The 11,897-nt window shown below is 42.4% G+C and overlaps 1 protein-coding gene across 2 annotated transcripts in view; it reads left to right on the forward strand.

The window, feature by feature from the left end:
• sema5ba (sema domain, seven thrombospondin repeats (type 1 and type 1-like), transmembrane domain (TM) and short cytoplasmic domain, (semaphorin) 5Ba) overlaps positions 1-11,897 on the forward strand; it is a 389,619-nt gene that overhangs the window by 261,419 nt on the left and 116,303 nt on the right. The gene's annotated exons all lie outside the window — the stretch shown is intronic.

Below are 11,897 nucleotides of genomic sequence, written 5' to 3' on the forward strand. Positions count from 1 at the left end.
ACAAATACATAATGAACTGAGCTAGATGGAGCAATTTTTCCATTTGGTCCATTGGTATATCTTAATTTAATTTTATTCATTCACGGGGTGTGGGCGTCACTGGCTAGACCAGCAATTTTGCCCACCCCTAATTGCCCTTGAGAAGGTGATGGTGAGCTGCCTTCTTGAACCGCTGCAGTCCATGTGGTGTAGGTACACCCACAGTGCTGTTAGGGAGGGAGTTCCAGGATTTTGACCCAGTGACAGCAAAGGAATGGTGATATATTTTCAAGTCAGGATGGTGTGTGGCTTGGAGGGGACTTGCGGGTGGTGGTGTTCCCATGTGTCTGCTGCTCTTGTCCTTCTCGGTGGTAGAGGTCACTGGTTTGGAAGATGCTCTGGGTTTAATGGGCAGAATTAAATGACTCTACTGCTTACATTCTATTGAATGCATAGACAGTTTATTGAATTGAAAGAGGAACCAGATTTCTAAATTGTCGGCAATACCAGCTAATCTTCAAATCAAAGCACAGCCCATTTAATCACTCACTCAGTGATTCAATTAAGAGAAAAAAACTCAGTACGCTGCAGAAAATCCTGCATTCTATGGCAGACATGATTAGATTAATGTGGTACGATGCTGTTGTCAGGTGACATTTGGGCAGTGGGTTGACCATACGTTTAGGTGCCAACGTTTTAATAAGAAGGTGCTCGTTATGCCTGAACCGGGATCTTGTATCTAAGTGCTCTGTGTAGATTATAAATTCAGTGCATCATGGAACAAATGGCAAAGAGTTTAACTGCAGTTCAATGGTTAGCTCTCTCACTTCTGGGTCAAAAAGTTATGGGTTTAAGTCCCATTCCAATGACAAGAGCCAAGATTTAGGCTGTTACTACCAGTGCAGTACTGAGTGAGTGCTGCACTGCCGGAGGTGTTGTCTTTCCAATGAAACAGTAAACCAAGGCTCCACCTGCCCTCTCAGGTGGCCATACCATGGCACTATTTCGAAGAAGCAAAAGGAAGTTCTCTTCGATGCCCTGACCAACACCATCACTTAAAAAGGAGCAGATTATCTGAATAAATCCCATTGCTGTTTGTGGGAGCTTGCTGTGTGCAAATTGGCTGCCACTATATTACAAAAGTGGATACACTTCAGAAGGTACTTAATTGGCCGTAAAGTGCCTTGGACCACCTTGAGGTTGTGAAAGGTTCTATGTAAACACCAGCCTTTCTGCTGTTTTTTGTTTCTGTTGCAAGTTTGTACAGTTGGAGCAACTGGAAATGGTTTGATGCCTTTTACTTCAATGCAATGGGAGTGAATGAGAAGGTGATTGATACATCGCACACCCTCACTGAGATCAGATTGACGTAATTGAAAATGGTAAGGGATCTGGACAGACTCGATAGGGAGAAACTGTTCCCATTGGCAGAGGAGTGAAGAACTGGAGGACACTGTTTTATTAGAGCCAAAGGTGACATGAGGCATAGCTTTTTTATGCAGTGAGTCATTAGGATCTGCCTGAGGGTGTGGTGGAGGCAGATTCAATCATGGCTTTCAAATGGGAATTGGAGTCAGGAGTGTGATGGAATACTCTCCACTGGCCTGGATAAGTGCAGCTTCAAAAACACTCAAGAAACTTGATGCCATCTGGGATAAAGCAGTCCGCTTGATTGGCACCCCATCCACCACCTTCAACACCCACTCCCCCCACCACTGACACACAGTGGCAGCAATGTGTACCATGTACAAGATGCACTGCAGCAGCTCACCAAGGTTCCTTCGACAGCACCTTCCAAACCTGCGACCTCTAACGCCTTGAAGGACAAGGGCAGCAGATAGATGGGAACGCCACCACGTGGAAGCTCCCCCTCAAGTCACACACCATCCTGACTTGGAAATATATCACCATTCCTTCACTGTCGCTGGGTCAAAATCCTGGAACACCCTCCCTAACAGCATTGTGGGTGCACCTATACCACATGGACTGCAGCGGTTTGAGAAGGCAGCTCACCCACCACCTTCTCAAGGGCAGTTAGGGATGGGCAATAAATTCTGGCCTAGCCAGTGATACCCACACCCTGTGAAAGAATAAAATAAACAACTAAACATTGTTATGGGCCAATTGAGCCGCAAGGCCTGTTTCTGGGCTGCATATCTATCTAATTGTATTACACCAATGACTATATTTCAGAAGTACTTCATTGGCTGTAAAAGGCTTTGGGACAACCCGAGATGGTGAAAAGCACTATCTAAATGCAAGTTGATTGCAGCATATGGTTTTCTTGATCTTGGGCTCATTCCAGCCTTGAACTGATAAGAGCAGGAGTAGGCATATTGACCTCTGCTCTGCTATTCGGTAAGATCATGGCTAATCTTCAATCTCAGCTCCTCGTTCCCAACTTGACTCCCTTAGAGTCCAAAAATCAATCGCTCTCAGCCTTAAATACCCTCAATGGGCTGAGCGTGCGCAGCTCCCTGGGGTAGAAAATTCCAAGGGTTAGCATCCTTCTGAGTGAAACAATTTTACCTCATCTCAATCCTCAATGGCTGACAATTTATTGTCCCTAGTTCTAGACTCTCTAGACTGGTGAAAACAGACTCTCAGGCCAAAATTTTCCAGCCCCTCGTGCCGATGGGATCTTCCAGTCCCGCCGATGTGAATGGAGATTTCAGTGGCTTGCCAACCCCACCGCAGAGGATCCCGCCACCGAGGGAGGGGGACCTGGAAAATTCCGGCCTCAGTGTCTATCCTGTCTTGTAGTATCAGCACCCGCTGTAAAAAGAACTCTACAACTCTACTCTTCAGCCAGCTGAACACGAGCTCCTACACAAAAGAACTCCTCTCTGGTCTCTGATTCTGGTCTCTGTAAATCAAGTGAACTAATATTTGTTTCTGTGGTTCTTGTACTGTTACTATCCATAGTTGTAAAACGTTTTTTCTCTATCCCCTTGCTGCACGTGTGCGTGTAGTGGAGTGGGAAGTTGCGAACACCCCACCCCCAGGTTTGATTGTGAATAAATTAACCTTCCGGGTTAATCATAATGCCAGTTTGCTGTGAGTTATTGGTAAATTGGATCTCACAAATCGAGGGTTTGGGAAAACATGCCACAGCATACCTTAAAAATAATTGAAAAGACCTTCCGCTTGTGGAGAGAAAAGAAGTACAGTTTGCCTGTCTCTCTCCTGTCCGTAACACCAGTCAAGCCCTCTCAGAATTTTGTATGTTTCAATGAGACCACCTCTCATTCTTCTAAACTGCAGAGAATGTCAGCCCACTCTACTTGATCTCTCCTGGTAAGACTGTCCTCTAACCCTAGCAATAAATCTGGTGGTCTACTGGGTCACCCGCTTTAGTTGTCAGGTTTGACAGTAAATACTGAAGTACTTCCTTAACTATTGCGAGCATAGGGTGACATTGATCATCTGATTTTTAAACATTTGCCATTAATATTACAATGGAGTTGGAGGCAAAGTAAAGGATGAATTCAACCACACAATATTTCATTATTCAAAGCTAGTTGCTTTATTGCTTTCTGCTGCCAGTAAATGGTGCCTGACGTTGATTGATGGTACCAGACAATGTCATGTTGACATTGTATCATTGCCGCTCTACGTTACATTAAATTTCAATGTATGTTGCTTTTCTTCTTATTTGGCACCACTGCAACATTCAGGCCCGTCTGCCTCGGAGGTGGATGTAAAGGATCCCGTTGCACTATCTCGAAGAAGAGCAGAGGAGTTCTTCCTCGGTGCCCTAGACCAATATTTATCCCTCAACCAATATCGTTTAAAAAAAAAATCATCTGGTCAATAGCACAAAAGCAACAACAACTTGCATTTATATAGCACCTTTCATGTAGTAAAACATAACAAGGCGCTTCAGCAGAGCAATTGTGAAGTACAATTTGACCCTGAGCCACATAAGGAGATATTGGGGCTGAACACCAGAAGCTTCGTCAAAGGGGTGGGTTTTAAACATTTCTCACTTCCCCTTGCGATGCCTTGTGTGCAAATTGGCTGCCTTGTCTGCTACTTTGAGTCAGTGACCACACTTCAAGGTGCCTTTTTGGCTGTAAAGCGCTTTGAGACATCATGAGCTCACTATATAGATGCAAGTCTCTCTTGCAAAGTAGCCTGGTTGAAGGACTCTCCCTCTTGTCCTTGAGAGTGACCTCCCTATCCTCAGCTCCCGAGTACAGTGCAGCCGGTCGTTAATCATGATTTAATTTGTAAAGTACGCTCATTAGAAATCTGCCATTGCTTTCTGTTGCAAGACCATTGCGTGTCACCGCCAACGCGATCGAGTTGAGAGAGCTGGAATGTTATCAGGTGCTGTCTGCTTGAAAGAGAGTGAAAGGAAAAATAGAAATCTGAAAGGGAAACAGAAAGCAACAACTTACAACATGGTAAAGTGTCTCAAAGTGCTTCGCAGGAGCGTTACCAAATAAAATTTGACATTGAGCCGCACAAAGAGTTATTAGGAGAGGTAAAAGCTTGGCCAAAGGAAAAAGGCTTTAAGCAGAATCTTAAAGGAGGTGAGAAAGGTAGCGAGTTGGGGAGGTTTGTGGAAGCAATTCCAACGCCTAGGCAGTTGAACGCATGAGCAATCAATGGTGGGGTGAAGGAAATTGGGGACGCGCTAGAGGCCTGATTTGGAGGTATGCTGAATTCACAGAGGATTGTTGGGTTGGAGGTTACAAAGAAGGGGCGAGGGCAAGGCCATGGAGGCATTTGAACACAAAGATGAGAGTTTTATATTTGGGGCATTGCTGGACCAGGAGCAAATGGTCTTTGTTGATCTGTTTGGTACAGAGATGGAGACGTTAGCTCAGAACCATGAGGGGAGTTGCTGAAGTCGGGGAGGAAGGGGAAATAGGTTGGAACATAGAAATGGCAGGTTAATTTTCTGAGTGGAGACCCTTCTTCAGAATTAACCTATTGTATGCAGGTGGATTTTAACAACAACTTGCCTTTCTTTATCGATTCCCCACAAAAAGGGAATAATGCTGAAAAGAGGCATGTTGCTGAAACTTTTCATCTTGCACCCATCAGGACAAATGCAATAATGCCAAATTTCAAATGCTGACAACAGTTTATACTATGGGAGAGAATGGGTGCTGACTGGTTGGCAAGTTGACTCTGGTCGAGGAAAATGGAAAAAGCAAAGAGAGAATATGTTTTAGAGCATTTTACAAGACTGAGAGGAGGAGCAAAAAGGTTGCAAGGAGTGAGAGCTCAGTCAAAGACACGGGTTATTAGGAGGTTTGTAAAAGGTCTAGGAGGTGGGTAATAAGGGGAAAGTGGACGTTTGTTCCAGAGAATCAATTCACACCCAATCAAATTCTCTTTCGAGTGCAGAGTGTAGTCACACTTGTAGTCTGTGGAGAGAAGGTGGTGGCACAGTGGTATTGTCACTGGGCTAGTATTCCAGAGACCAAGGGTAATTCTCTGGGGACCTGGATTCAAATCACACCATAGTGCAGTTTAAATTCAATACAAACCTGGAATTAAAATCCTTATGATGACCATAAAACCATTGCTGAATGTTGTAAAACCCCATCTGGTTCACTTATCGCCCTTTAGAGAAGGAAATCTGCTGTCCTTACACTTATGATCCCAGTTGGTATTACAACAGGACAAAGCTGATTCCAGGGATAGATCCTATTTGTTTGTTTAGATATGTGGAGAGAGGCTACTGAACAAAGTCACCGGAGTCAGCCTATAAACTTTTAACAAATGAATTGCATTTGTTAAAAGACATTTATTCTTCCCCCTTCAAAACATTTGTTAAAAAAAATTTATCAAACAAGAAAAGATGAATTATATTACAATACTCCTTCACTCACTGCTATACCTTTACAGATATATACAGATTTGTAAGGATAACACAAGTTACAAAAGCTATCTTATACTCTAATGTTCACAGTAAGTACACAGTCCATGTACCAATTGGTGACCTATGGTCATACACACCACACCCTGAAATCAAGTGACAGAAGTCACCCTGAACAGATGCTATAGATCTCTCCTCAACTCCCCCAGGACGCTTGTCACACCATGAACCAACAAGTCTCACTGAATCCGTCTTTCACACAAGGGTTTCCAATTTCCTCTCTCCAAGAACTCACCTTGGAATCTTCTCCTAAACTAACGCTTTTGCTCACACTCCTTCCGCAAGGGTCCACCTCCAGGGTTTTGAAGTCTCCTTCTAATGTTCCTCTCCCCTGGGTCACCACACGTGTTCAAGCTTTCCTCCACACACTCTCTCTCACTGACTTAGCTGTCAACAGTACACCACTGCTTCACATGCCCGTACAAAGAGTTACAGTCCTTTATTTGTCTCTTTGGATCTTCTGGCTTCTGACAAGCCTTTATCTCTTTAAGATTGAAGCTTGGAGCCTTTCTCTGCTCCTCACTCTTAACTTCACTTAACAGTACCATTTCCAGGTTCCTGTCCTTCCTTTGACTAGAAGGTTTCCTTGGGACTTTCTCCTGCTCCCCTCCTCTGGATTTGGGGACTTTCTTCTTTAGCTTGGAACCTGCTATCTGTCCCTTTACTCCAGTTTCTCTCTGGCAGCTACTTTCAACCAACTTTAGCTTGGACTGGTTATTTGTCCCTTCTGGGTTGCTTCTGCCTGACAGCTGTCTTTAAACTGAATTCAAAACTGCTGTTTCTTTAATTTTTCTATGTGTGTTTGAATACGTATGTGCGGTTGGGGGTGGGAGGGGGTTGGTGGGTGGGTCTTGCTTCTCTGGATCCCTGTTGCTAGGCAACAGTATAGTTTCTTTCTACTCTTGCTGGCTTAACTTCTCTTTAGGAGTCATAAAACACATTAGAAATGCAGGCACATTTTAAAGTGAAACTAAATCTCAACTTGACCTTTTCTTAACACACAAATACAGAAATACAAGTCAAACTTAAACTTTAAAGATAAAACTCATTCCTATCGCCCAGAAATACAAATATAACTTATTTAAACTATCTATATCTCCTAACACCTACCCCTTTGAAAGAAAGAAAGCTTCACAATAGTGAAGGTTTCTTTACAATGGCCTTACATCTGCCTCACACAAACTTAACATCACAAACTTCTAACAATAACTTATTACATACTATACAAATAAAGTTCCCTTCTCTCTTCACAATTACATATAGTTTGGAAAATTACAAAGATTTACTTAAAGTAAAATGTAACAAGATTGGTAGGATTTGTACCTCAAAGGATTATCGTAACTCAGCCCTTATGTTTCTTTTTCTTTTTATTCCTAGTCTTTAAGTCAGCAAATAATGTTTCATTCGAGTCAATCTCCCTTTTCATTCGCTGTAGGTGTAATTCCATCTTCAAGATCACTTTCCAAACTCCGTGCAGTAAATTCTCATTCAATTTAGCAAAATCAAAATGGAATTTTGTGCATTAACGTCTCATTCCTTCTCTGATCAAAATCCCTTTTCACCATTTCAAGGATATTTTTTAGATGCTTTTTATATTCACACAAAAGGATTTCATACTCCTGCTTGGTTTGCTCTTTAAACTTTTTATGATATTGTTGTTTTTCCAGATCCCATTTTGAACAGGTCTTTTCCACTTTACTTTGAGCAGTGTCAATTATGTTTACCCTGTGGAGTTTCATAGTTTGTTCCAACCCTTCAATTTTTTTGCATAATCTACTCCCTTTCCAGGTCTTGAATGCTCTTTTGCAAACCGTCCACTTGCCTGAATTCCAACTGCAGTATTTTGTATATTAGCATCGGCAAACACTTGTAAATCGGTGTCTCTGGTCATTGACCTGGAAAAGTAATTTTGCACTTTCAGTTCTTTTTGTTGACACTTCTTAAGTTCCAAATCTGCAGGCACGTTAGTAGTTTTCCCATTGTCCATCACTGAGGTTGATGTATCAGTAACGTTACTTGGATCAGTTCTCGCTCAATTGGAGTGCAATTTATCAAGGAATTTTTATTTACAGGAACAACTTCAGAATAGTGTTGCTCGATACCACACATCTTCACCTTCATTTCCTCCAGTTTACATTGAAGTTCGAGAATCTCATTACTCTTTTTATGACGATGTTCTAATTGCTTGTTAGTTTTGGCTCTTAACTGTGCATTCAACCAATTATTCTGATTTACCAACAATTCCTTTTCCTGATCAAATCTTTTTCCACGATATTTCACAGCAACGTCTGATGCTTGAAGTTCATCAAGTTTCAACTGAAGATTGACCTTTGTTAAAGTTACTTCTACAGCTTTATCTTTTAGACGTTTTAAGCCTGGATAGAGTGGACGTGGGGAAGATGTTTCCATTAGTAGGAGAGACTAGGACCCGAGGCCACAGCCTCAGAGTAAAGGGAAGACTTTTTAGAACAGAGATGAGGAGAAACTTCTTTGGTCAGAGAGTGGTGAATCTATGGAATTCATTGCCACAGAAGGCTGTGGAGGCCAGGTCATTGAGTGTATTTAAGACCGAGATAGATAGGTTCTTGATTGGTTAGGGGATCAAAGGTTATGGGGAGAAGGTGGGAGAATGGGGTTGAGAAACTTATCAGCCATGATTGAATGGCAGAGCAGATGGGCCGAATGGCCTAATTTCTGCTCCTATGTCTATGTCTATGTCTAAGCCCTCAGTCAAGTATTCTACTTTCTATGACAGATTCTCAATTGTTCTCACCAATTCTCTTCTTTCATTAGCAAACTCCTCTTCCATATGTGAAAGTTAATTTTCTACGTTAATCAGGTTTTCCTTCAGTTGCTTGTTACCAGCAAGAAGCATCTCCTTTTTGGCCACAGTAGTTTTCTGAAGTTGGTTAAGATCAACCTGCTCAACCACCTGCTGCAATACCGTCGTTGCCACGTTACTGTCTCCATTAGCCAAATCATTACCCAGAATAAAATCCACCCCTTCAATAGACGATTTAGGAATAATTCTGACTGTAACAATTACATTTACAGAGTGACTTTTTAAGTTGACCACACAAAGAAACAGGTTTATAAATTCTATTAATACCTCTTATTAATACTTTTTCCTTCATAAAACTATCTGGAATACAAATTGTATCATTAGCCACCATCAATGATTGCTCTGCTCCTGTATCCCTCAAAATTTTAATCTGTTTACTTATTTTGTTGGAGGAGTAAGGGTGTTCCTCTCCCTTTTGAAACAAAACATCCAGAACCTCTGTTAGCCTGAATTCCTTCACCAGTAATCAAAGAAGAATTCTCCAGACTATCCTGAACCATATCCCCCTTTCCTGTATGTTCTGGGGGAATATGTTTCACCTGTACCACTGCTACAGTTTCAGCAATCCTTTTCTGATACAACCTTTCCTAAGGATTCCCTAGGCGTCCCTAATACTGCAAAAGGTCCACCATTTAATCTCCAGCAATCTGCCCGAACATGTCCCAACTTGTTACAATGAAAACACTTAGGCTCCCTCAGCACCCTCATTTCTGGTGTGAGGAGAAATTTCTGGAAATTCCCAAATGTCCCTTCTCTTCTCTGGCTACTTGCCTTCCTTTCACCTTCCCATTTCCTACCCCTCTCGGGTTTGTGGGGATGACAGAGAAAGGGTTTAGATTTATGGACCAGTTCATACTCGTCAGCCATCACTGCTGCCTGTCAAGCTGTTTTAACCCTCTGGTCATCAACATGGGCTCTAACTATAAGGGGAAGTGAATCTTTAAATTCTTCCAAGAGAATTATTTCCCTAAGAGCTTCATATGTTGTCTCCACCTCTAATTCCCGCATCCAATGGTCAAAATTACTTTGCTTTATCCTTTCAAACTCAATGTAGGTCTGTCCAGGCTGTTTTCTTATATTCTGAAATTGCTGCCTCAGGGACTAATATGCACTCAGCGTGGCCTTTTTTACTGCATCATAATCAACTGATAACTCTTCTAAAAGTGAAGCATAAACCTCATAAACTCTACCCACCAGCCTACTCTGTCAGTGGAATGCCCAGATTTCTTTCGGCCACTTCATTTGCTTAGCCACCTTTTCAAACGAGATAAAGAATGCCTCTTCATCCCTTTCCTGAAATTTTGGGAGAGCTTGCACAAACTTAAACATCTCCCCACCAGGCTTTGGTCTGGAGATTTTCTTCATCATCAGAAATTTCCTCAGCATCTGAGATCTCTTCTTTAAATTCCAGCCTTCTAAGCTGGTATTCCCTTTCTCGTTCCTCCTCCCTTGCCTGAAATTCCACTTCCTGCTTCCTTTCCCTCTCCTGCCTTTCTGCTTGCCCTCTTTGAAATACCCAATTGTTTCCTTTCTCTTTTCCTTTTGCCTCTAATACAAGTTTTTTTGGTTCCTTGGTTTGTTCAGGTTGCTTCATTCGCAGCTAGATCTTAGCTAAATCACTTGACTCACCCCAGGGAGAACATGGTTTCTCATGTATCCCTTCCAGTTTTAAATGCTGTGCTATTATCTCAACTATGCCTGCTTTCTTTGCCCCTTTGGGTAATGCTAACTCCAGCTTATCCACCAATTCCATTAGCTTACTCTTGGTTAATTTCTGTAAACCAGTCATGGTTACATTTTCCATCTGTAAGAATGCCTTAGCAACCTCCAAAGCCATTTTGAATTCCAACCCGTATAATATACTTCACAGCAACTCCAGTTCCTATGTCCAGTACCTCTGTACCTTCATGTACTCATTAAAAGGATTCCCAGATCCCAAAACGTTCAAGGATTTCCAATCCTACTTTATAACTGATAATCCTGGACCAATTCTTATCCCACGACCAATCACCCGCTGTCTGCGTTTCAAATCCTGGATGAGCCCCCACTATTTATGATCCCAGCTGATGTTACTACCAGACAAGCCAGATCTCAGGGTGGAACCCGGCTTGATAGATCCTAACTTTTATTTGCTTGTTTGGAGACGTGGAGAGTGGCTACTGAATAGAGTCACCGGAGTCAGCCATTGAACTTTTAACAAAAGAATTAAACATTTATTGAACAAGAAAAGATGGACTATGTTACAATACTCCTTCACCCACAACTATACCTTTAGAGATATATACAGATTTGTAAGGATAACACACGATACAGACGCTATCTTATACTCTAATGTTCACAGTAAGTACACAGTCCATGTACCAATAGGCGACATATGGTCAGACACATCACACTCTGAAACCAAGTGACATATGTCACTCCAAACAGATGCTATGGATCTCTCCTCAACTCCCCCCAGATGCTTATCACACTGTAAGCTAACCAGTCTCACTGAACTCTGTCTTTCACATGAGGGTTTCCAATCTACACTCTCTAAGAACCCACCTTGGAATTTTCTCCCAAATCAACGCTCTTGCTTAGATGCCTTCTGCAAGGCTGCAGGACTTTGAACTCTCCTTCTGATGTTCCTCTCCCCTGGATCACCACATGCATTCAAGCCTTTCTCCACACACTCTCTCTCACTGACGCAGCTGTCAACAGTACACCACTGCTTCACATGCCCATAGCAAAGAGTTACAGACCTTCAGCCGTCTCTTTGGATCTTCTGGCTTCTCACAAACCTTTATATCTTTAAGCTTGAAGCTTGGAGCCTTTTTCTGCTCCTCACCCTTAACTCCACCTAACAGGACCTTTTCCAGGTTCTTGTCCTTCCTTTGACTGGAAGGTCTTGGAACTTTCCCCTGCTCCCCTCCTCTGGATTTAGGGACTTTCTTCTTTAGCTTGGAACCTGCTATCTGTCCCTTTACTCTAGTCTCTCTCTGGCAGCTATTTTCAACCAACTTTAGCTTGGACCGGTTATTTGTCCCTTCTAGGTTGCTTCTACCTAATAGCTGTCTTTAAACTGAACTCAGCACTGCTGTTTCTTTAGGTTTTCTGTGCGTTTTTGTGTGTGTGGGGATGGGTGGGTCCTGCCTCTCTGGACCCCTGTTGTTAGGCAACAGCACAGTTTTTTTTCTACTC

This window comes from Carcharodon carcharias, chromosome 12, assembly GCF_017639515.1.
Source record: "Carcharodon carcharias isolate sCarCar2 chromosome 12, sCarCar2.pri, whole genome shotgun sequence".
Classification (NCBI taxonomy): domain Eukaryota; kingdom Metazoa; phylum Chordata; class Chondrichthyes; order Lamniformes; family Lamnidae; genus Carcharodon; species Carcharodon carcharias.